Here is a 24,595-nt window from a genome sequence, read left to right as displayed (position 1 = left end):
AGAAAGAGTGAGGAAGAATAACATAAAGGAAATTGGGATTCTAGAAGAGGTGAGAGAGGGAATAAAGACAATACTAAAGAGACAACGGCTAAGATTTCTCAAGAAAAATCTACAGATATTTGTGATTCAAGAAACCAAACAGATTCAATGGCATAAAAATAAAACCTGAAACTAGGTGCAGCAGAACATAACTGCATAACATAAAAGTAAAGGAAAGGCCTTAAAAGCATCAAAAAAGACAAGACAGACTGCCTTCCAGAGAGTGAAAATTAATTTACAGATTAGTTCTCAGAAGCAATAATCAAAGCCAGAAGACCACGGAATGACATCTTTAATATGCTAAGAACCCAGTTCTCTTCATCCTCCCCCTCCTTGACACTTACCCTTCCCAGTCTCTGTTCTCTGTCTTTCCACTGTCTACCTCCATATGGTCAATTTTTTAGCTCCCACATACAAGTGAGAACATGCAATATTTGTCAATCTGTGGCTGGCTTATTTCACTTAAGAGAATGACATCGAGTTCCATCCATGTTGCTGCAAATGACATGATTTCACTAGTTTTTATGGCTAAGTAGTATTCCATTCTGTATATGTACCACATTTTCTTTATCCATTCACCTGTTGATACACACTTAGGTTAATTGCATATCTTTGTGATTATGAATACTGCTGCAATAAACAGGCAAGTGTAGGTATTTCTTTGATATATTGATTTCTTTACCTTTGGATAGATACCCAGTAGTGGAATTGCTGGGTTGTATGGTGATGCTATGTTTACTTTCTTTCTTTCTTTCTTTCTCTTTCTCTCTCTCTTTCTCTTTCTCTCTTTCTCTCTTTTAAATATCGATACAGTTTTCTGATGGCTGTACTAGATTATGTTCACAACAGCATATAAGAGTTCCCTTATTTTTTTTATCCTTGCCAACATCTGTTGTTTTTTGTCTTTTTATTAATAGCCATTTTGACTGGGATAAGATGATATCTCATTGTGGTTTTCATCTGCATTTCTCTGATGATTAGCGATGTTGAGCATTTTACATATACCATTTGTATGTCTTTTTTATGAGAAATGTCTATTCAGGTCTTTTGCTTACTTTAAACGGGATTAATTGGAGTTTTATTTTGTTTTGTTTGTTTTTTCCTGTTGTTTGAGTTCCTTTTGTATTCTCAATATTAGTCCCCTGTCAGATAAATACTTTGCAAAAATTGTCTCCCATTCAACAAGTTGTTTATTCCCTCTGTTGATTGCTTCGTTTGCTGTTCAGAAGCTTTTTATTTAATATAGCCCCATTTGGCTATTTTTGTTTTTGTTGCCTGTGCTTTTGAGGTCTTAGTCAAATTCTTTGCCTAGACCAATGTCCAGGAGAGTTTTCCCCTGGAATTTCTTCTAGTAGTTTTATATTTTCAGGTCTTATATTTACATAAAATTTTAGCTTGTTGAATTGCTTAAGTTCCTTGTAGATTCTGGATATTAGACCTTTGTTGGATGCACAGTTCACGAATATTTTCTCCCATTCTGTAGGTTGTCTGTTTACTCTGTTGATAGTTTCTTTTCCTGTGCAAAAGAAGATTTAAGTCTTTAATCCATCCTGAGTTAATTTTTGTATATGGTGAGAAATATGGGTCCAGTTTCATTCTTCTACATGTGGCTATCCAATTTTTCCAGCACCATTTAATGAAGAGGATTACCTTTCCCCAGTGTAAGTTCTTGTCAGCTTTGTTGAAGATCAATTGGCTATGAAGATGTGGCTTTATTTCTGGGTTCTCTATTCTGTTCCATTGGTCTATATTTTCATAACAATATAATGCAGTTTGGGTTACTACAGCCTTGTAATATATTTTGAAGTCAGGTAATGTGATGCCTCCAGCTTTGTTTTTAGGTCAGAGTTGCATTGGCTATTCAGGCTCTTTTTTGGTTTCATATACATTTTAGGATTTGTTTTCTAATTCTGTGAAAAAATTGCATTGGCATTTTGATAGCGATTATGTTGAATGTATAGATTCCTTTGGGCAATACGATGACTTTAACAATATTAATTCTTCTGATCCATGAGTATAAAATATTTTTCCATTTGTTTCTATCACCTGCATTTCTTTCAACAGTGTTTTGTAGGTTTCCTTGTAGAATCTATCCTCCTTGGTTAAATTTATTCCTATGTATTTTACTTATTTTACCAAATGTAAATGGAATTGCTTTCTTTATTTCTTTCCTGGTTAGATCATTATCGGTGTATAGAAAGGCTACTGATTCTTGTACATTGATTTTGTATCCTGCAACTTCACTGAATTCATTCTTTAAGTTTCTCTAGATAGATATATCGGTAAAGAGGGGCAATTTGACTGCTTCTTTTCCCATTTGGATGCCTTTTTTATTTTTCACTTGCTTGATTGCTCTTAATAGGACCTCCAGTACTATGTTGAATAGGAGTGGTGAAAGTCAACATCCTTGTCTTGTTCCAGTTTTTAGAGGAAAGGATTTCAGCTTTTCTTCATTTAATATGATGTTTGCAGTGGATTTGAAGTATATGGCCTTTATTATGCTACGGTATATTCCTTCTATGCTTAGTTTGTTGAGAGTTTCAATCACGAAGGGATGTTAAATTTTATCAAATGCCTTTTCTGCATCTATTGAGATGGTCATATTGTTTTGTCCTTCAATCTGTTGATGTAATGTATCACATTTATTGATTTGCAAAGGTTGTGCCTTCCTTGCCTTCAATCCCAATGGACCATGTGTATTATATTTTTGACGTACTGTTGAATTTGATTTGCTAGTATTTTTAAAATTGTTTTTCAATCAATCTTCACCAGGGATATTTGCCAGCAGTTTTCTTTTTTGGTTGAATCCTTGTCTGATTTTCATATCAGGGTGATGCTGGCCTCGAGGAATGAATTAGGGAGAATTTCCTACCCTTGGATTTTCTGGAATAGCTTCAGGAGGAATGGTATTATTTCTGTCTTGTACGATTGTTAGAATTTGGCTGTGTATCCATCTGGTCCTGGGCTTTTCTTCGTAGGGAGAATTTTTATTACTGATTCAATCTCACTACTCATTATTGGTCTGTTCAGGTTTTCTATTTCTTCCTGATTCAATCTTGGTAAGTAGTATGTTTCCAGGAATTTATCCATTTCTTCTAGGATTTCCAGTGTGTCAGTGTATAGTTGTCCATAATAATCTCTGATGATCTTGTGTATTTTTGTGATATCAATTGTAGTGTCTTTTTTTCATTTCTGATTTTATTTGGGTCTTTTCTTGGTTAGACTAGCTAGCAGTTTCCAAATTTTGTGTATCTTTTCAAAGAAGCAGTTTTACATTTTGTTGGTCCCTTATGTTTGCTTTTGTAGTCTCTGTTTAGTTCTGCTCTGATCTTTGCTATTTTTTTTTCTTCTGCTAACTTTCGATTTGGTTTGTTCTTGCTTTTCTAGTTCCTTCAGGTGCACTGCTAGATTGTTAAATTTTTATTTTTCTACGTTTTTAATGTAGGCATTTATTGCTATAAACTTCTCTCATAGCACTATTTTTGCTGAATTTGTATGTTGTGCTTACATTTTCACTTCAATAAATTTTTATTTATTTATTTATTTTTATTTTGTTATTTTTTATTTTTTATTTATTTATTTATTTATTTTATTATTATTATACTTTAAGTTTTAGGGTACATGTGCACGATGTGCAGGTTAGTTACATATGTGTACATGTGCCATGCTGGTGTGCTGCACCCATTAACTCGTCATTTAGCATTAGGTATATCTCCTAATGCTATCCCTCCCCACTCCCCCCACCCCTCAACAGTCCCCAGAGTGTGATGTTCCCCTTCCTGTGTCCATGTGTTCTCATTGTTCAATTCCCACCTATGAGTGAGAACATGTGGTGCTTGGTTTTTTGTCCTTGAGATAGTTTACTGAGAATGATGATTTCCAATTTCATCCATGTCCCTACAAAGGACATGAGCTCATCCTTTTTTATGGCTGCATAGTATTCCATGGTGTATATGTGCCACATTTTCTTAATCCAGTCTATCATTGTTGGACATTTGGATTGGTTCCAAGTCTTTGCTATTGTGAATAGTGCCGCAATAAACATACGTGTGCATGTGTCTTTATAGCAGCATGATTTATAGTCCTTTGGGTATATACCTAGTAATGGGATGGCTGGGTCAAATGGTATTTCTAGTTCTAGATCCCTGAGGAATCGCCACACTAACTTCCACAAGGGTTGGACTAGTTTACAGTCCCACCAACAGTGTAAAAGTGTTCCTATTTCTCCACATCCTCTCCAGCACCTGTTGTTTCCTGACTTTTTAATGATTGCCATTCTAACTGGTGTGAGATGGTATCTCATTGTGGTTTTGATTTGCATTTCTCTGATGGCCAGTGATGGTGAGCATTTTTTCATGTGTTTTTTGGCTGCATAAATATCTTCTTTTGAGAAGTGTCTGTTCATGTCCTTCACCCACTTTTTGATGGGGTTGTTTTTTTCTTGTAAATTTGTTTGAGTTCATTGTAGATTCTGGATATTAGCCCTTTGTCAGATGAGTAGGTTGCAAAAATTTTCTCCCATTTTGTAGGTTGCCTGTTCACTCTGATGGTAGTTTCTTTTGCTGTGCAGAAGCTCTTTAGTTTAATTAGATCCCATTTGTCAAATAAATTTTTAAATTTCCATCATAATTTCTTCATTGACCCAGTGGTCACTCAGGAGCATGTTATTTAATTTCCATGTATTTTCAGAGTTTCCAATCTTCCTCTTTGTATTGATTTCTAGTTTTATTCCAAAGTGGTCTGAAAAGAAAACTGATATTATTTCAATTTTTAAAATTTGTTGAGACTTATATTGTGGCCTAACACATGATCTATCCTGGAGAATGGTCCATGTATAACTGCAGGATGTATATCCTGCAGTTGTTGGGTAGGATGTTTTGTAAATGTCTGTTAGGTTTATTGGGTCTAAAGCCCTATTTATACCCAATGTTTCTTTGTTGATTTTCTGTCTAGATGATGTGTCTAAATGCTGAGAGTGGAGTGTTGAAACCCCCACTTTGATTGTATTGTCATCTATTTCTCTCTTTGGAATATTTGCTTTATGAATCTGGAAGCTACAGTATGGGGTGCATATATATTTGGAGTTGTCGTATCTTCTTGCTAGATTGTTCCATTTATCATTACATAATGACCTTCTCTGCCTTTTTTTTTTAACTGTTCTTGACTTAAACTCTCTTATCTGATATAGGTATAGCTATTCCTGCTTACTACTATTTCCCATTTGTATGGAATATCTTTTGCCATCCCTTTACTTTCAGTCTATATGTGTCTTTACTGTTAGGGTGAGTTTCTTATACGTGGCATATAGTTGCATCATGTTTTTTAAAAAATTCATTCAGCCATTTAATATATTTTAAGTGGAAAATATAATCCATTTACATTCAAGGTTATTATTAATATGTGAAGCTCTGTTTCTGTAATTTTGTTAATGGTTTTCTGGTTGTTTTATGTATTCTTTGTTTATTTCTTTTTCTCTTTTTGTTTTTGAGGTTTGGTAGATTGCTATAGTGTTACCGCTTCAGTCCTTTCTTTTCCTTCTTTGATTGACTGGTTTATCTGTGAGTTTTATACTTTCATGTTCTTTCATGATCTTAAATATTGTCCTTTTGCTTCCAGGTTTAGGACTCACTTGAGCATTTCTTGTAGGGTCAGTCTAGTCATAAAGAATTCCCTCAGCATTTGCTTATCTGTGAAAGATTTTTTATTTCTTCTTCATTGATGAAGGATAATTTTGAGGGATGTAGTATTCTTGGCTGGCAATTTTTTTCTTTCAGCACTTCGAATATATTTATTCCCTTTCTCTTCTGGCCTGTAAGGTTCTGCTGAGCAATCCACTGTTAATTTGATAGGGTTTCATTTAGAAGTGACTAGACACTTTTCTCTTACTGTTTTCAGGATTTGCTCTTTATATTTGACTTTAGACTTTCTGACTATAATGTGTCATGGAGAAGATTTCTTTGCATTATATCTACCTAGGGATCACTGAGCCTCCTGTATCTGATTATGTAAATCTCTCACTAGACTTGGGAAGTTTTCACCTATTCTTTAAATAGGTTTTCTAATCCTTTCTTTGTCTCTTCATCCTCGGGGCTAACAATAATTTTTAAGATTTGATCAATTTATGTTGTCCCAAATGACACAAAGCTTCGCTCATTCTTTTTAAAATTCTTATTTCTTTATTCCTACCTGACTGGTTTATTTAAAAAGAACTGACTTCAAGTTTTGAGATTCTTTATTCCACCTAATCTATTTGGTTCTTTTTAAAAATACTTATCTCTTTAGTAATATTGTTCATTCTTATCCTTAACTGTGTTTTGATTTCTTTGTATTGTTTTTCGGAATTATCTTATATCTCACCCAGCTTCTTTAAAATCAATATTTTGAATTCTTTCTCTGGAATTTCAAAAGTGTCTTTTTGATTAAGATCTATTGTTGTAGAATTATTGTGTTCCTTTGCAAGTGTCATATTTCCTTGCTTTTTCATATTTCTTGTGTCCTTGTGTTGGTAACTGTGCATCTGGTGTAACAATCATTTCTTCCTATTTTTGAATTTACTTTCATAGGGAAGGATATTTTTCTGAAGATGTATCTAAGATATTGGCTGTGTATGGTACTTTGACTTTGATTCTGTTCATAGTACTATAGTCTCTGTGTGATTTCTTTGGCTGTAAACAGCATTAGTGGTGTTTATGGTTTCCTTGGTGTGTTAGGGTATGGTTATTAGTGAAGGCTGTGGTGAAGTTGTGCTGGGGACTGGAACAACAGATGAGCTAGTCTTAAGGCTGCGGTGGTGGCACCAGTGGGCTGAGCATGCATATCTTTGTGCCCTAGAGCATTTTACACTGGCACTGGTGTTGGCTGTTGTCAGTGGGCCTATTCTTAGGCCTCCAGGTGTCTTGCTTGGATGCTGATAATGCCAGCAGTGGACCAGGTGGGTGAGCAGGTTCTTCAGTCCCTGGGCAGCTGGTGTGGCGTGGGTGATGGCAGTAGCAGTGGACGGACAATTGTCTGGGTCCTGAGCAGTGTGCACTGACGTTGATAGTAGCTGCAATGGGCTGGGTAGGCCCATGTCCAGGCCCATATGTGGTGCTTGCAGGCAGGTACCAGCTGAAGTGGTAGTGGTTGGGAGTTTAGGCCCAACCTCAGGCCCCCAGGAGGACTGGGGCCCACGGTGGTGGATTGGGTTAGATAATCCCCAGGACCTCAGGCTATGTGTTCTCTCTCAGAGCAGAAGCTCGGCTCTACAGCTTGTGCTCAGGACCCCAATGGTGAGTGCAAGCACCAGCTCTGTTAGGTGGGGGTAGGGTAATATTCAGTATCCAGGTGGAGTGTTCAGGTGAGGGGTGGTAGCAGCCATGCTGAGACTCCGCCACTGGAAAGAGTGGGGCTGTCCTTGGTAGCCTCAGCTTGGGCTGGTGGGTAGGCAACATGCATCTCTTTCATACTGTGGCATTTAAAATATAGAATTGAAAGAAATACACATTGGTAATATGATGTAAGTGAGATAGGGTGAAAGAAGTTAAAGCATTCTTAAGGTCTTTGTAACTGTATAGAAAACTGGTAAGGATATTGATTACTTTGGACTTTGATACATATACAACCTAGAAATTGTCATTTCTAGGGTAAACCTTTAAAAAAGATAAATAGAGTATTAATCCCAAAGTAATTGAGGGGCACAATACTTAATACATCCAAAAGAAGACGAAAGAGAGGCAGACAGAGAAAGTGATATCTTAAAATGCAAGACAAATAAAACAAATATATCAGTAATTACATTAAGTGTAATTAAGTGTAAATCGACACAACATGGGACAAATTTGGAATAAGGTACATTATAAAAAACAACTAGCACGGACTCTTCAAAAAGTCAATGCCAGCTGGGTGTGGTGACTCATTCCTGTAATCCCAGCACTTTGGGAGGCCAAGGTGGGAGGACCACTTGAGCCTGGGAGTTCACATCCAGCCTGGGACACAAGATGAGATCCCTATCTCTACAAAAAAAAATTAAACATCAACCAGCCATGGTGACACGCACCTGTAGTCTTAGCTACTCAGGAGACTGAGGAGGGAGGATCACTTGAGCCTATGAGATTAAGGCTGCAGTGAGCCATGATTGTTCCACTGCACTCCAGTATGTGCAACAGAGCAAGACCCTGTCAAAAAAAAAGAAGAAAGGAAAGGAAAAGAAAAGAAAAGTAGAAGAAGGAGGAGGAGGAGGAAGAAAGAAAAAGAAAGAAAGAAAGAAAGAGAAAGAAAGAAGAAAGAAAGAAAGAAAGAAAGAAAGCAAGCAAGCAAGCAGGGAGGGAGGGAGGGAGGAAAGGAAGGAGGGAGGGAAAGAAGGAAGGGAGAGCGAGAGAAAGAAAGAAAGAAGGAAAGAAGAAAGAAAGAGAAAGAAAGAAAGGAAGAAAGAAAGAGGAAAAGGAAAGGGAAAAAGTCAATGCCATGCCATGGGAGAGATGACTTTGTGAATGGCAGTGTGAGGACCTCTGTGGACCATCTCCCTAGCAAAACAATGATAAGTGGTGAAATTTATGTTTTAAAAACTCAAGTATCTGGATATTGTCCTACGAACATACAGCCAATGAACAAACATTCAACAATATGTGTTAAATCTTGATATGTACAACAGGCATCTATGGCATTATGACCTGCTCCTTCCTTCTCCACCTCCCTTGCTCAGCTTCACAAAGGCTTCACCCAAGGTAGGTGCATCCATAAACCAGGGCTCCTTCTCCTCCCAGCTCCCAGTTAAGCACTACAGTATCTCACAGGAAGGAACAAGTCATCAGCATTTCTGATCTTCCCCTACCGTGTGTGTCCTGTTATAGAAGCTCTGTTCCAAGTGAGAGTAGCTGAGAGTTCTTAGACTCTTGTCCTCCACACAGCCCTAACTCATAAGGCAAAAGCTCTACTCCAGCCAGGCACAGCAGGCCAGGAGTATTTGATCTGGTTGCCCTCACTCTAACTTGCTCATAGAACAGAAGATGATGCTGAAAGAGGCAAGCCAGGAAGATCAAAGGCTATTCTTCCTGCTTAGTGCCCTGCTAATAAAGCAGGGGTGTTACTCCAAAAGAAGGGGAACAGTGTTCCCGCTCCCAGCTCTGGAACAGTATCAGCAATTTTGCTTAGAGTAAGAGAAGACAGTAAGAATAGAGAACTCTATAAATCTTAAGTAAACTCTAATAGGTTATAATTTACGTGGTAAGCAACCATTAAGAAAAACAAATAAAAATACATTAAATAAAATCATTAAAGAAACTGCAATATTAAACTAGAAAATATTCACTTAATAAAAAAAAAGAAGGCAGTAAAGGAGGAACATAAGAACAACAACAAAAAACCATGAGATACATAGAAAACAAAAAGTGAAATTACGGACAAAAATCCAACTATATCAATAATAACATTGAATGTGCATGGATTAAACAAGCCAAAGTCAGAGATTGGCAGACTTCATAAAAAAATCAAGATCCAATGGCAGCTACAGAACACATTAGATTAAAACATACAAAAAGGTTGAAACTACAAGGATTGAAAAATACAGTCATGCTAACAGCAACCTTAAGGAAGCTAGAGTAGATGTGCTAATAACAGATAAAATATATTCTAAAACAAAAAAAGTCTAGAGAGAGGAATTTTATAATGATAAAAGGGTCAATTCTACAGGATGCCATGTCAATTATAAACACAGATACATCTAACAACAGAACACCAAGATACATGAAACAAAAACTGGCTGAATCGAAGTAAGAAATAGACAATTCAAAAATAGTTGGGGACTTCAATACTCCACTTTTAATAATGAGTGTAACAGTGAGAGACAGAAGATCAACAAGGAAATAGAGGACTTGAACAACACTATAAACCAACTGCATTTAAGACACATCTATTCAACACTCTGCCCAATTACAATAGAATATACCTTTTTCTCAAGAATGCATAGAACATTCTCCAGGATAGATCATATGCTAGGCCATAAAACAAACATCAATAAACTTAAAAGTATTGCAATTACACAAAGCATGTTTTCCAACCACAATGGAATAAAATTAGAAATCAATAACAGAAATAAACAGGATATCAACAAGTATACAGAAAAGAAATATTTCACTTTTAATTAAGCTATAGGTCAAAGAACAAATGACAAGGTTTATTAGAAATATTTTGAGGTGAGTGAAAATAAAACCACACAATACCAAAACATATGGGACTCATTTAAAGCAGTGATTAGAGATAAATTTGCAGCAGTAACTGCCTATATTAAAAAAGATGTCAAATCATAAACTAACATTTCAATGTAAAACATTAGAAAAAGAGAGCGAAGTAACCCCAAAACAAGTAGAAAGAAGGAAATAATAAAGATTTGGGCTGAAATTAATGAAATGAACAATAAAAAATGAATAGGGAAAATCAACAAGATCAAAAGCTGGTTCTCAGAAAAGCTCAAAAAAATTGTCAAACCACCAAGAAAAGAGAAGACTCAAATTAAAATCAGAAATAAAAGAGAGGACATTACTATTAAGATCAGAATAACAGGGAAATTCCTCAACTTGATAAGGGCATCTACAAAAAACCCACAGCTAACGCTATACTTAATGGTAAAAGACTAAATCATTTCCCTATAAGACCAGGAACAAGACAAGAATGTCCACTCTGTCATTTCTTTTCCACATAATCCTACAGGTTCTATGTAGGGCAATTACACAAGGAAATTAACAATCCCTATGCAAATTTTTTCATTTTTAATTTTTTGTGGGTACATAGTAGGTTTATGTATTTATGGGGTATATGAGATGTTTTGATACAGGCATGCAATGTGAAATAATCACATCACAAACCATCCATATCAAAAAGAAGGAAGTAAAGCCCTATCTCTTTGCATAAGACACAGTCTTGTAAACAGAAAATCCTATTAGAGCAAATAAATGAATTTAGCAAGGTCACATGGTACAAGATCACTATATAAAAATCAATTGTATTCCTATAGACTAGCATAAAGTTAAGTGAAAAAATCCATTTACAACTGCATGAAAATGATAAAATTCTTAGGAATAAACTTAAGAAATGAAAAATTTTTACTCTGAAAAACTACAAATCATTGTTGACAGAATTTAGAGAAAACCTAACTAAATAAAAAATTATCCCATGTTCATGGATCAGAAGACTTAATATTGCTAAGATGATAATGCTCGCCACATTTTTCTGCACCTTCAAGGCAATCCTTATAAAAATTCCAACCGCCCTCTTTGCAGAAATGGAAAAGCTGATCATAAAACTGACATGAAATTCATAGGGAATTGCAAGGAACCCCAAAGGCCAAAATAATATTTAAAGAACAAAGCTGAAGGATTTACACTTTCCAATTTCAAAATTTGCTACAAACCTACAGTAATCAAACCAGTGTGGTACTGGCAAAAGGACAGACGTGTAGATCAATGGGACAGAATTGAGATTACAAAAATAAACCCATACATCTATGGTGAATAGATTTTTGACAAAGGTGCCAAGGACATTCACTGAGGGAAGGAATAGTATTACAACAAACACTGCTGGAACAACTGGATACCTATATACAAATGAATAAACTTGGACCTCTTCCACACACTATACATAGAAATTAACTTAAAACAGATCAAAGATTAAACACAAGAACTAAAACTATAAAACTCTTAGAAGAAAACACAGAGCTAAATATTCTTGGGCCGGGGAGGGTGGCTCATGCCTGTAATCCCAGCACTTTGGGAGGCTGAGGCAGGCAGGTCACCTGAGGTCAGGAGTTCAAGACCAGCCTGGCCAACATGGTGAAACCCCATCTCTACTAAAAATACAAAAATTAGGGCATGGTGGCACGCACACCTGTAATTCCAGCTACTCAGGAGGCTGAGGCAGGAGCATCACTTGAACCCAGGAGGCGGAGGTTGCAGTGAGCCAAGATTGAGCCAGTGAACTCCAGCATGGGTGACAGAGCAAGACTCTGTCTCAAAAAAAAAAAAAAGTAATTTTTTTTACCTTTGTTTAGTCAAAGCCTTCTTAGATATTATAGCAACAGTACAAGTAACAAAAAAAGTTAAAAACAATTTTATCAAAATTGTAAAAGTTTGAGCTTCAAAGGACACTACCAAGAAAGTGAAAAGACAACCTACAGAATGGGAAAATGTATTTGCCAATCATATACCTTACAGGAGAATCATATCAAGAATATATAAAGAATCCTTATAATGTACTAGAAAGCAAATAATACAATTTATAATGGGCAAAAGATTTGAATAGACATTTTTCAAAATATATATATATATTTTTATGGGCTTATTGTACATAAATATATGCTCAACATCGTTAATAATCAGGGAAATGAAAAGAAAATCAAAACCACAATGAAATACCACTTCACGCACACTAGATAGCTATAATCAAGACAGACAATAACAGGTATTATTGAGGATGTGGAGAAACTGAAACTCTCCTACATTGCTAGTGGGAATGCAAAATGGAGTAACCACTTTATAAAAGTCGGGCAGTTCCTAAACAAAGTAAACGTGATCCAGCAATTCCACTCTTAGGTATAAAACAGAAACATGTCTATGCAAAAATCTGTACATGAATGTTCATAGCATCATTATTTATAAGAGTCAAAAAAGTATAAAACAACCTAAATGTCCATGAAAAAATGAACTGAAAAACAAAATGTAGTATATGCATACAATATAATATTATTTGGCAATAAAGAGGAATGAAGTACCGATTTATGCTACGGCATGGATGAACCTTGAAAACATTATGCTAAGTGAAAGAAGCCAGACAAAAAATACCACACGTTGCATGATTTTACTTCTATGAAATGTTCAGAATAGACAAACCTATAGTGACAAGTAGATTGATGGTTTCCTAGGGCTGGGGGGCTGGGCTGCCATGGAACGTGACAGCTAAGAGACATGAGGTTTCTTTTTGGGTTGATAAAAAATCTAAAATTGATTTTGGTGATGCTTGCCCTACTGTAAATATTCTAAAATTACTGAGAACTTTAAATGGGTAAAATGTATGGTATGTAAATTATATCTCAATGAAGCTGTTAAAAAAAAATCAGTGCAATAAAGTAAAAAGTGGGAAGACCATTCTGTCAAGAACCGTGAAGGGACTAAGACTTTTCTATGCTTGAAAATTAACAAGTTAGCCTTGCCATAGTTTTATAGACACCAGCAAACGTTACAAGACTTCTTAATCAGAGACAACAACTAATTTATTATTTACAGTAATAGCCTGGGTTTCCGCGAGCCCCAATTCCCACAAGGTGATGTAAAGCAGACAAGGTGATGCCTTCACATGCAGTGCAATAGGTTATAGAAGAAAAACTGGGTGTTTAGGGAATCCATATATTTTATAGTGGGCAGTAAGCTTGCTTTACCTTTGCCCAAAGATATTTTTAATATCTTTATTGTACTAGAAGGTAGACAAACCTGGCCTTTCCTCCAAAGTGAGATACTATCTCAATTTTCCGAGTTATTCATTATAACAGATCCTTGAAAAGAGAGTTCAGAACAATGACAATGCCTCTCTTCTCAGGATGTACAGAGACATGAAAGATCCACGGAAAATTTTCCTCCAACGCATTCTAGATATTCAAATTTGTAAGAGAATAAATAAATGCAGTACATGAACAGCTATGAAAGACTTTTTAGGACCATTAGGGAAATTTGTTTATGACTTGAATATTAAATAACATTTTAAGATTGCTGTTGATTTTCTTATGTTTGATAATTATGTCATGTTTATGTTTCCTTAGGTGAGGCATGATGCATGCTCAGGTATTTATGCATATAAAGTGTCTGATTTCTGCAACTTACTTTTAAATGGCTTAGCAAAATGTGTATAAACACACATATACTTATATAATCATTAAACACATGCATACACATAGATACTCTGGAAAGCAAGAGACAAACAAATATGGCAAAATACTAACAAGTGTTGAATCTAGATGAATATACAATGGTGTTCATTATATCATCTTTAAATTTTTTGAAAATCTGGTTACGAAAAAGTTAGGTAAGTACATTGAGAAACATTCTAGAGACAAATACCTTCAGACTGCAAAAACAGGGGCAAATTTCAACATTTGAGCCATTCATCAGAGATATCAAAAACATACAGTTACACAGAAAGGTTGGAATTAAAAATTTTAAAAGTCATACACAAATAATAACCAAAAGAAGCTAGTATAGCTGTATTAATTTCAGTCAAAGTAGATTTTGAGGCACAAGTGTTGCAAAAGCTGAAACAAGGCCACTTCAGAATGATAAAAGGTTTGGTTCCCAAGGAAGATATTAAAATAAATTGAAATAAACAAATTGAAATAAACAAATCCACAATCAGAGTCGGAGATTTTAAACAGACCTCTAATGGCTGATTGAACATGTAAAGAAAATAAACTGTAAAAATGTAGAAAGATTTGAACATGACTAAGAAACGTGTTCTAATGGACATATATAATACAATGCCTCATGAAATGAAAGACACACATTTATATCAGGCACATCCAGGATATTTATAAAAACTAACCATATACTGGGCCTTAAGGCTTGTCTAAACAAATCTCGAAGGATGGAATTTGTACAGAACATGATCTCTAACCATAATGTAATTAAGCTAGAACAAAAAGCGTTAAACCTAACCAAACTCTTCCAGAAAACAGAAGAGGAGAGATAAACCTAGCATAACCATTATATCAAACCTAAACAGAACTGAGTCTGAAAGAAAAATTACAGGCCAATCTTACCAATGAATACAGATGCAAAAATATTAAATAAAATGTGATAAAGTTGGATTTAACCTAGGGTCTAGCCATTATTGAAAGAAAAGAAAAAGTTTGTTTAAAAAAAAGAAACAAAAATGTTATTCACAGGTGATATGATTGCATACAGAGAAAATTCAAAAGAATCTACAAAGAAATTAGAATTAATGAATTTTAGCAAAGTTGCTGGATATGAAACCAATATGTTAAAGTGAATTCTATTTTTATGTACCATAAACAAAATCAGAAAATAAAAAAAGACCACTGACAATTTGGTTCCCAGTGTAGTCTCTCAGGGAAAAAGTGAGGAAAGTGGATATCATGGAGCATTAAGAAAAACCCAAATAGTATAAGAAATGCATTACAGGAATAAAAGAAATGTAATTAGAAACTATAGGGAAAAGATAAAAAGAAATAGAACCATAGAGTATTACCTGACAATACAATAAGCAACATATTTATAATATGTACATATTCAAAATAATGTAAACATTGCTTATTGATTTAATTAAAAACAGAGTAACACATTGGGAGGAGATGGTGGAAGAGGGATAAGGGAAGTAGCACAAAGAGTACATCATCTATCATAGCATGAAGTTAATAAAAAATGTTGATAAAGCAAAAATTATTTGCAACTTTTGCCCTGGAAAAACTGATCTAGGAGTCAAAAGGGATGAGGACAGGAACAGATGTTTTTCAGTACTACTTGTACTTTTTAAATTGTATGTATACAATATAATACTATGCCATATTACCATGCAACGGCCACTCCCATGAGTCTCATAAACTTGTAGAAGATATTCCTTTAACATTTCAAAACAGAAGTTATCTTCGACCTGGCTACCCTTAACACAAAACCCCTATTTTGTTTTTGTGGACTGACCATTCTTTAATAGTCCAAGGATGAAAATTTTAGGTATCTTTGTTATACCCCCTTATTGATATCCTATCACAATCCATAAACAAATCTTGTTATTTCTTCCTAACAAATGCTATCAATAAAAGAATGGTAGTGGAGTTGAAAGAGGTATTAGAAATTAATCTATTTCCATCATTTCATACATGAAGAAATAGAGAGCCAATGACAGAGCCAGAGCTAGAATCGTTTTCTTGACTTTTCCAATATTTGAAACTGATTCCCATTTGCTTTCAAATTTTGAGCAAAAGCCAAGATATTTTGCCAGATTTCCTATGAAGTTGAAACGTTTTCTTCTCGCTGTCATAAGTGTCTTTCTTAAAAAATTAAATTAGGGATGAACACGTTAATCAGTTGGAAAGCCTTTTAACCAGAACAGCATCTGCCACTTTCTACAAACTCAGAACTAAAAATATTAGAGAGGACTCATTAAAATATGATGACTACAACATGTAATTCATCGATACTGATGTAGTTAATGATTTTCCTTGATTTAAAAAAATGCATTTTTTAAGATAAACAATAAAATATGCTTACTTAGTTTTTTTGAGATCCCACATGTTTTTTCCCCCTAATGTGAGAGTTAAGAAAGGTTGCAGAAAGGAGGTGAGAGGCCTAAAAAAAGTTACCAGACTTTGAAGTATGCCAGAGTTTAAGGCTTCTCATAAACTCACATTGATAAAAAGTGAGCCCAAAGATTCAAAGACATCAGCTAACAGACAACGGAGCTATTCTGGCATCCAGTCTGAACAAATTACCAATTGCTTCTTTACCAGTAGTTTAACCTTAAAAATCCACAGAAAAGTTCGTGAGATTAGCCTCTATAACTTTATGTTTTGGATGGGGAAGCTATGCCTACAGCTCACTTAGGGTAAATTTTTTATTTACAAGTACTTTTGGATACCATTTGGAAATATGTGAAATGGGACCTTTTAAAAATCGTTACCTTATTAGATAATTTTAATGGTATTTGGGTAAATGAGATTTCTATATTAGAAAATTACTCTAAATCAGAATGACATTTGCTAAGAGTAGATTCTGTGACTGGCAGATAAGAAAGAAACCAAGTGTACGCTATTTTATTCTATAGCAACATTTCCCCAAGTTTTAGGCACTAATGACAATAAATGAAATTTGATAACTTTATTTTATATAGTGTTGGCTCTGTATAGCTCATGTGGGCTATACGGAGATTGTTAAATATCTCCCCAGAAGAACTTTAAAACCCAATAAGGACAATAAGAGAAATAAACAAGTTAGTATTTATTAGATAGAATGAGATAAATGGTATAAGACAAACATAAAATATTATGAGTATTCAAAAGAGAAAAAAATGCTTAGAAAACTGATGGTAAGGCAAATAAGATGTATTTTTTCACATGCTACTGAAGTAGATTTTTCCGTAGCATGCATTCCCAAAGTTTTGAAGTGAAACAAGCAATGTTTGAAGGAAATAACTATTTGTATCTGTTAATCATCTAAATTGGAAAATAAACATAAGTAAGGATCACAGCATAGAATTAGCAGTTTTCCAGTCTTCAGCTCTACATGATGTATGATATCCACCTAAAATATTTCTAGCCATCCAGTCACACCTTATTAACACCTCCAATGATGAGGTACTCACAAGGCAGCCAGACCATAGTACTGACATTTAAGACATTTCCCCAATACACATTTAACCTGCTTACGTCCTTGATAAAGAAAATTCAATGATGCAAACTCAAATGAGTAATGGATTAAAATAATCTTAAAGTGAAATCAACTCAAGGAATCATTTAATACTGTTTCTTAACAGCTATAATAGAAGGAGCAGAGAAACATTTAATTTCCCTATTCAAACTGAAAGCAGTTATTTTACTTTGGGAATGGGGAGAGATGGACAGTGCTTATAATTAAATTTCTTCTGCTGTCATGATTGTTATTCATTTATAATATGAAACCTTGGGAAGAAAATCTTAAGATACTTATATTTTCAAAAATAAAATGAAATATACATTCTCAAGTTATATTATTATATCTAACCTGGCACATAAGGAATTATATACACGGGATTGATGTGTTAAGAAGCTTGAGTTAAAAGCATTGCAAACAACAAAAATGATGACGAACATTTGTATATTTCTTTGCAATTTATAAATAATATGACATATACTTATCTGGTCCTCTCAGTAATAATGCTCTGATGTATGCAGGAATATTTACCTATGTTTTCAGATATAGAAACTGAGGTTTAGAAGGCTTAAATGAATATTTAGATTAGAATAGCACAGTAGGCTAACACTTGAACTCCATCTTTTGCTTTCAAATGCCACATTCCTTCCATTACTAACTAATTTCACTGGAAGAAATTATCCAAGACTTCCAACTAACAATTAGTGGTCGAGAATGGTGAAGTAAAAAACATGAGTAACATAATAAAATCATCAGATTTTAAGCTAGAATTTATTTCTGGATGTTATAAAAATGTCCAATATCATTTAGAATGATTTACTTCCAGATAAATGAGTTAATCAACAGATATAGCCTTACTGTAAAAAGAAAACTGGGAAATAAGATGAACCTTAATTTTATGGTAAGAATATCTTTATTGATGGCCTATTGACAGTACTGCAGCTTTCCATTCTACCAGGCATGTACAGACGTATCCTGTGTTTCATTATCTTTCTCCAGATTGCAGCAAAGCTGTTCCATAAATGTAAACAGATTAACACAAGTTGAACTTAACTGTAGTTATTTGTTTTAACTTAGCCTTGGAAAAGTACTAACATCACAGATAAAAGAAGCAAACAAAAAGACCACAGTACCATGATAATAAGAATAAAAACTTCAGAGTTGTGCTGAGCATAAATATGTCTGGAATGTCTCCTATGAAGCAGTCAAAACCTGTGTTCTAAGTGCATTTAAGACTCAGTAAGTCTAACTCCAGGGCTCTATGCCAGTGTAAAAATGCACTAACATGCCATAGGCCTCCCTGTTGCCTGCTGACAGGCAGTAAGAAGAAATTGGTTTTTGCCTTTACACCAAGTGGACCAACCATTTCCTGTGCATTTCTAACACAATTACTGGCTGATCATCAAAGCATCTGGAACTCACAATAGGAAGAGCTAATATGATCTTTACTTCGCAGGCAGCAAAGAAGAAGCTCTGCTACCATTTTCAGTAAGGCAAGTGTTCTGCATGAAAGTTCCCATGGTATTTTCCAACATGAGCAGAAATCAGGAAAACCATAGTTTAGTAGGATCACAAAAACAAGGAATGCTACAGTTCTGGCTGTTTCATTTGTAACCAACAGAAAAAAAAATGCAGTCTTAATAATGTTTTTTATTATCAAACACTGATTACATAAAATCAGATACCAATGGTGGGAAAAAATGTACCACTGCCACCACAGACCTTCCCAAATTCAAAAGCTCCAGTTCTATGCAACAGGCTAGTGATTAATATTTAGAAAACATATGACTTCCTCAAATATTAAAGCTAGTAGTGTTTTCTCAATACTCGTCACTCAAATATAGCAATTATTTCCAAAGCAGCTTCCATTTATATACTACTCAAAATCTACTGTCACTTTATGCTCTTGTCATGACAAAAAAAAAAACTGTCCTTTAATTAGCTCCATCTTACAGAAATCAGTGGAAGCATGGGTGAGAAAGAGATTTAATAAACAGGTCTGGAAGATGGAGGTGCAGAATTCTTTACAGGCAGAAAGAGTCCAGGATATGTCTTATATGCATATCGTCAACCAATGAGCTTTGATCTTAATAAAAATAGCAACAACCTGGCAATTTGCTGCTTCGCCTCTTGTTGACATGAGGTTATACTTGATATTTATCATCAACCTCTTTCTTATTAGCATAAATTATTCCTGCCAAGATGGAGGCCTCAGGACTAACCACAACAGTAGAAAACTATTATCCAAGCAACTATTCTCTCTTCCTAAGTTAGGAAAAAGTCATAGTTTCTGATTGAGGCAATCATGCTGATAATTAATTTTTTGAGCATCTATTAGTTAACAGAACATGGAAATTGGAACAAATGGAGAAATAAAAAACTATGTAAGTGTATATATAAAATTGTAGTTTATTCATTACATTTTTAACTAGACACATGTTAGCAACCTCAATATATATAATGTTCTTACATAAATCTATCTTATACACAGGATTCCCAATGGTCGAAATTGATTGGAGATGCTATACCCATGAGACAACTGCTTTAGTGTCAAAAAAGCTCAAAGAATTATAAACACATAGTTTCCACTTTGGCAAAAAAGCACACCACTTTTTTGCCTCCATAATTTATAAATGTCCAAACTGCAATATGCAATGTAACAACCTTACTATATGCTGGATTTCAGCTTTAGGGACTGTGGGTGATAAAAGAGGAGGTGTGAAGGGGATGATCTGCGGTGATCTTATACACATATACTTTAGCCAGAAAGCTCTACTTTTATCTGCTTTACTTTTTTGATACAATTAAAATAAGTGATTGAAACTAACCTTACTAGTCTATCTAAAAGATACCAGACACATGACGACCTACCACGTTATACCACAAATATTTCTTTTATCTCTTTCCTCATCTTTCCACTCTGTTCTAACTTCTTTCCACTCTGTTCTAACTTCTTTCTTGCTTTTATTTACCTTTCTAGCAACTATGCCAGTGTAAATGGTTCCCTGGAGCTGAGCAGTGCAAAACTAGTGCAGTGGTCCTGAAAGCCCAAGTTTGACCAAGAGTTCCAGGAAACATTACCTAATGCTAGGTCTAAATATTCCTAAGGATTATGCCTCAAATTATACAAATTATTAGAGCAATTTTCCCAGGAAATGGTAATGACTTTAAACTGACTTTAAAATGACTTTAATGGTTCAGATAAACAAGCTGAAAATGCTCCAAGTGAATCATTATTCATATTATAAAGATGAAGGCATTGATTATAATTTAGTTAAAAGCTTGCTTTTCTTTATTAGATCTTCTGCATAATCTTGGGATGTGGGTTGGCCACAAACTTGACTTCCAGATTTATTATAAAGGTACAGTAATTAAGATGGTGTGCTATCATCTTAAGAATCAGCAAATAAATCAATGAAACAGAATAGAGATAGTGTATTTGATTTTCATTTTTTTTTAGTTAAATGTTTTTATTTTGAAATAATTGTATACTCACAATGCAGTTGGAAGAAATAACACAGATGATGCCCTGCCCCCTTTACATAGTTTTCCCCGATAGTAGCATCTTGTAAAACTATAGTATCTCAATTAGGATATTGACATTGACATAATACATCCAACAAAGGTGCCAAAGCAATCCAATAGGGAAAAAACATATTCCAAAAATGGTACTGGAATACTGGATATCCCTATTAGAAAAAAATGAGCCTGAATCCCTACTTCATTACTAAGTGCAAAAATTATTTGAGAAAGATCATCGATTAAAACATAAAAGGTCATGGATTAGAAACATAAAACATAAAAACCTACAAAACTTTTACAGGAACACAGAGGAAAAAACCTTTATAAACAAACATATAAAAAACAAAACATGACTTGAGATTAAGCAGGATTTTTTGGACAGGGCAAAGACAGGAAAAACCACAAAAAGTGGATAAATAACTCATCAAAATATACAATTATTAATATGAATAAGCAAGCCAGAGACTGAAAGAAGATATTCACAATACATACATCTGACCAAAAACTGGTATCCAAGATATAAAAGGAATTCCTACAGCTCAACAATAAAAATACAAACAACCCAATTGACATATAGGCACAAGATTTTAACAGACTCCTCACAAAAGAAAATACACAAATGTCCAATAAGCACATGAAAAGGGCTCGACATCACTAGTCATCAGGGAAATGCAAATTAAAAGCACATTGAGATACTACAATAAAACCACTAGAATGGTTAAAATTTAAAAGACTGACATCAAATATTGGAGTAATTATAGAACAACTGGAACTGTCATACTTGATTGATGGGAATATAAAATGATACAACCATTTTGAGAAAACTGAGGCAATTTTTTTTTTTCGAGACAGAGTCTTGCTCTGTCGCCCAGGCTGGAGTGCGGTGGCACGATCTCGGCTCACTGCAAGCTCCGCCTCCCAGGTTCACGCCATTCTCCTGAACTGAGGCAATTTTAAATGAAACTAAGCATACACCTTCCCTATGACTCAACAATTCCACTCCCAGCTATTAATCCAAAAGAAATTAAAACATAGGTTCACACAAATCCTGCTTAAAAATATTCACTGCACCTTTATTCACAATATACAGAAACTAAACCGAGCCTAAGTATCATTATGATAATAAATCTTCATTGGTGAATGCACCCCTGAGGGTGGGTCTCTAAAATGGCCCCCTTGGGTGTGGCCATCTTCTATGGTCGAAACTGTAGGGATGAAATAAACCCCAGTCTCCCATAGCGCTCCCAGGCTTATTAGGAAGAGGAAATTCTCGCCTAATAAATTTTGGTCAGACCGGTTGCTCTCAAACCCTGTCTCCTGATAAGATGTTATCAATGACAATGGTGCCCGAAACTTCATTAGCAATTTTAATTCTGCCCGGGTCCTGTGGTCCTGTGATCTTGCTCTGCCTCCATTTGCCTTGTGATATTCCATTACCTTGTGAAGTACGTGATCTCTGTGACCCACACCTATTCGTACACTCCCTCCCCTTTTGAAAGTCCCTAATAAAAACTTGCTGGTTTTGCGGCTTGTGGGGCATCACGGAACCTACCGACATGTGATGTCTCCCCCGGATGCCCAGCTTTAAAATTTCAAAAAATAAAAAAAATTAAAAAAAAATAAATCTTCATTGGTATATTCATACAATGGAATATGACTCAGTCACTAAAGAAATGCAACAATATGGATTAATCTCACTAATAGCATACTGAGTGAAAGTCTTACATAAAAAAGTACCTATTAAATTATGCATTTTATGTAAAATACTAAATCAGGTGGATAATTCTGTGCTGGAAAACAATCAGATCAAAGTATGCCTTAGGTGGTACATAGGAGAAAACTCACTAGAAGGATGACAGGAGGGAACTTCCAAGGGTGATGTTAATGTTCTATAACATGATGGGGAATGGATTACACAGATGTATGTATTGTCAAAACTCAGTGAATGTTCACTTAAGATTTCTGCATTTCATCTTATGGAATTTTTATATCAAAACCAAAATGCATAAACAAATATTGAACCCTAGTTATTAATATAAATGTTGAACCATTTAGGAGAAAGTGTATTGGTTTCTGCAATTGTTTTTCTCTAACAGCTTATTGGGCTATGACTTCCGTACAGGTCAATGGTTTTCAGTATATTCACAGAGTTATGCAACCATTACCACAATCAATTTTAGAACATTTTTATCATCCCAAAAAGAAACCCCATACCAATGAGTCACTTCAAATTTTCTTCCAACCACATCCCCCACCCAGTCCTAGGCAACCACCAATCTAGTTTCTGTCTCTATAGATTTGCCTATTTTGTACATTGCATATAAAAAATCCTTTCTGAATTAAATTTGGCATAAGGTAGGTAATATAGGTCCAACTTTATTCTTTTGCACCTGATATTCAGTTTTCCCAGCACCATTTGTTGAAGAATATTTTCTTTCCTCCAACTGTCTTGGCATCCTTGTTGAAAAACAATTGACTATAAAGGTGAGAGTTTTTTTCTGAGCTTTCAATTCTACTCCATTGATTTATGTCTATCCTTATGTCAGCACCAAACAGTCTTGATTACTGTAACTTACTAGTGAATTTTGAAATCTGGGAAGAGTCTTCCAACTTTGTTCTTTTTCAAGACTGTTTTGACTATTCCGGATCTCTTACATTTCCATACGATATGAATTTTAGGTCAGCTTCTCATATTTCTGCAAAGAAACCAGCTGAGACTTTGAGGAAGACTGCACTGAATGCTTAGATCAATTTGGGGAAGTACAGTCATATTAACAATATAAATTTTTCTGATGCATGACCATGAATGTCTTTCTGCAATTTATTTCTGAATGCATCAATATGTATTAATATATAGATAATGGAATGGATAAACTGACACTGATAAAACTATAGCAAAATTTAACAGTAAAATCTAGGCAGCAGCTACAGGAGTGGCCACTGTAAAACTCTTTCAATTTTATGCTTAAAATTTCTCATATTAAAATATTAAGTAGAAAGAAAGAATTATATATTTATAAATGTAGTGACACAATATTAAAAATTGGTGAATCTGGGTGAAAAGTATACAAGGGTTCATTGTACTATTCTTTAAACTTCTTTGTAGTTTTGAACAATAATATATAGTTTCAAATAGCTAGAAGGAAGATATTGTATATTCACCACATGAAGAAATAATAAAGGTATGAGATGATAGATATGCTAGTTACCAAATCTGATCACTACACATAATATGTTTTGAAACATCACTATGCACCCCATGAATATGTGCAATTATTATTTGTCAATTAAAAAATAAAATTTAAAAAATAAACAAAAAGTTGTATGAAAAGTACATAGACAGTAAAAATAGAGGAACTAAAGCAAAACCAAAAACACATGAACGTTTCATAAAACTTTGGGAGACAAGGTATCACAAAGGCAAAATATGAGAATGAGGAAAACTACCAATAGCCACCAAACCTTCAATAGAATGGTATCTATTATTCCTTCCTCCCCTTTTCTCTCTGTTCTAATTCCTTTCCTGCTTTTATTTAATATTCATCTGACTGTGGTGGTAGTATTCGTATTGTTATTCTGAGGCTGCTGTATTTCTATTGTGAAATAAGATAAATGAATACTTTCAGGGTATTCTAATTCTGTCATCCCTTCTGGCC

The 24,595-nt window shown here is 34.6% G+C and overlaps 1 protein-coding gene across 1 annotated transcript in view; it reads right to left on the bottom strand.

Annotated features, from left to right (window-relative positions):
• The window catches only part of COL4A5 (collagen type IV alpha 5 chain), a 258,069-nt gene that overhangs the window by 162,521 nt on the left and 70,953 nt on the right, over positions 1–24,595 (bottom strand). The window lies entirely within an intron of this gene.

The sequence above is a fragment of the Pan paniscus genome, chromosome X (assembly GCF_029289425.2).
Source record: "Pan paniscus chromosome X, NHGRI_mPanPan1-v2.0_pri, whole genome shotgun sequence".
NCBI classification, from domain to species: Eukaryota; Metazoa; Chordata; class Mammalia; order Primates; family Hominidae; genus Pan; species Pan paniscus.
Note: the sequence above shows the minus strand (reverse complement) of the source record. Positions and strands in the feature narration are given on the sequence as shown.